We start from the raw sequence: 2,379 nt of genomic DNA on the forward strand, positions 1-2,379 counted from the left end.
CTCTCCTCTGCCTCAAGGCTATGTCTTTGCACATTTGGACCAGTTACCTTCAGAGGTTCAGGTAAGAGATTTGGTGGGAAAGGAGAGCAAAAGCTTAGTCTAAAATAAGGTTTGTGGATTTTAATTGTCCATCCTCTCTCTGCCCCTCCGGTACCAGAAATATTCTGTGAGCTGGATGTAAAGAAATAACTTGTGTATGTACACTCAATCAAGAGAAGAGATGCATTTTTGTAGGGTTTGGAGTCTTTAGGTCTTGAGAAATTATGAATCAAGACAGGCGTTTGGGAAGAGGTGGGATTTCAGGATCCATTTTGCTTGTGGAAATAGAGGGAACTGGTAAACTGGAAGGTGGGGCAGGAGGGTACAATTCTAGTCATAAAGCTGAGCAGGAGCGGATGGTTGGAAACAGGAGAGGAATCATCATATAGCAAAAGGTGGCAGCTATACGAAAGATAGGCCATGCCTTTTATGTGCCCTGTTCTGCAGAGTTCACATTTGCTGCATATCAATAATAAAAGCAAATCATCATTCCTTAGTGAAGCCCCTTTACCTACACCCCTTCAGGTAGAAGCTATGTGAACGTGTTTGTTTGCTGGCATCTGTTTGCAAAGGGAAGTAGCTCCCCTCGCGAGAGAGCCAGTTCCAAAGAACTCTGCAAGCACGATGGCATCTGAGCAGTGTGGCAGTCTAGCGAACATTTGGTTGAGTACAAAGTTCTGACATAGTTTAGGAAAAGTAAACAGTTTTCCTGGGAATAGAAAAGGCATGTAAGAGTTGGAGAACTGTAACTAATAGATGTGTTTTTAAAAGTGAGGAAAACTGATTAAGCAGAGCTAATAAAAAATCATACAAAATCCAGGTGTAATGTCAGTTTTTTATCACATGCATATGCTTGCAAAATCATATACTGTGCAGAATTACATCTTTCTTTCATTATTTGCAATTTCTGTCCACTCAGGAGACTGTTTCGAATAAATTGTCCACCTGCCTTTGTTTTTCCAAATTTTACCACAGGACATTTTGGATCCCTCATGCATTATGGGGCCAACATGATGATATGCAAGTGGACTTCTATTTTGGGAGAGGCCAAAATGACATTCTAACCCCGTGGAAGAAGAGTTTTCCATGGAAAGCTTCAGCCTCTGAGACCATGTGTCTACAGCCCAAATTCACCACCTCAGTCCCATCATCCAGTTCTCTTCTTGCATCTCCTCTTGAAGTTAGTACAAGATGAAATCTCCCTTAAAAAGTTTGGCCTCAGTAGCTATATCAAATACCTCTCAGGGTCACAACTGGGGAATTTCCAGTACTCTACCAGTCTCGACTACAGGAGGGAGAGTCAAGCAGAGGCATATCCATTCCATTCCTGGCTTGGGCAGTGGCTAGCAAGTGGAAGGCAATCTGCTACAAGTTAAAACTCACTTGTACTGGGCAGCAGCAGCATGGGGGTGGAGGATGGATACTCAGGTTTACTGCACGGAAGAAGGCAATGGTAAACCACTTCCTTATTTTTACCAAGAAAACTCGATGACCCAAACAATCGCAGATGGAGGTGGGACGTTCTGGGAGAGATGTATCCACAGAATCGGTATGGGCTGGACACGGCTCGACAGCATAAGATAAAAACAACAAGCTATATTATGACAGCCCCTGTTTCTATATTGCCAACCACTGCCACTCTCCCTCGGCTGCCAAGTGGCCAGTTCTCTGCCCATTTCACTTCATGGCTAAGGAGGTGGACAGAATCTCCCTACCTCTCAGCTTTCCAGGGAGATCCTGGTTGGATTTGCTTCCAAAAAGTACCATCTCGACTCTCAGGTCCCAAGGACCTGATATTCGTAGGTAGCTGTGGTGGAGGATTTGAATGTTCCAAGAGCTGTATTACTAGAAACCCTTAAGGGAGGCCAGGTTGATATCTCTGAGGCTATTCCCAAAAACAATTACTTTCTCTCAGAGTTCAGGGCATCTAAACACTCTGGGACATTTAGAGTGACTGCTGATATCCAACAACAGCCACGCCCGCCACCACCAAAGAAGAATTTCTGGACTCTCTCGTTTAAACAGGAATGATGATTAACCTATTCGTAGACAGTTTTGCAGGCCATTCTCTACTACTCTAGCAGGTTTCATTTAATTCAGGAACTGAGTTTCCACATTGCACTCTTACACCGATGGGGTCAAGAAAAACCATGTAAAGAGAGAGATTCAGTGGGAGAATGGGACTGTCCACCAGATAAATCTCAAATCTTTGTCCACAAACTTCCAGGCCTGCACAGAACAGTCATTGAGGGAATCCTTCATTATATCAACATGTCAACAATCAATCCATCAATTATATTTATTGAACACTTACTATGTGCAGAGCACTATACTAAGTGC

The 2,379-nt window shown here is 43.5% G+C and overlaps 1 non-coding gene across 1 annotated transcript; it reads left to right on the forward strand.

Moving 5' to 3' along the window:
* The first annotated feature begins 1,274 nt into the window (after nucleotides 1-1,274).
* On the forward strand, nucleotides 1,275-1,412 carry LOC119948347. The gene has a single exon (XR_005456749.1). It is a non-coding gene; the product is annotated as a small nucleolar RNA SNORA7 (small nucleolar RNA).
* The last annotated feature ends 967 nt before the right edge of the window (nucleotides 1,413-2,379 follow it).

The sequence above is a fragment of the Tachyglossus aculeatus genome, chromosome X4 (genome assembly GCF_015852505.1).
Source record: "Tachyglossus aculeatus isolate mTacAcu1 chromosome X4, mTacAcu1.pri, whole genome shotgun sequence".
Lineage (NCBI taxonomy): Eukaryota > Metazoa > Chordata > Mammalia > Monotremata > Tachyglossidae > Tachyglossus > Tachyglossus aculeatus.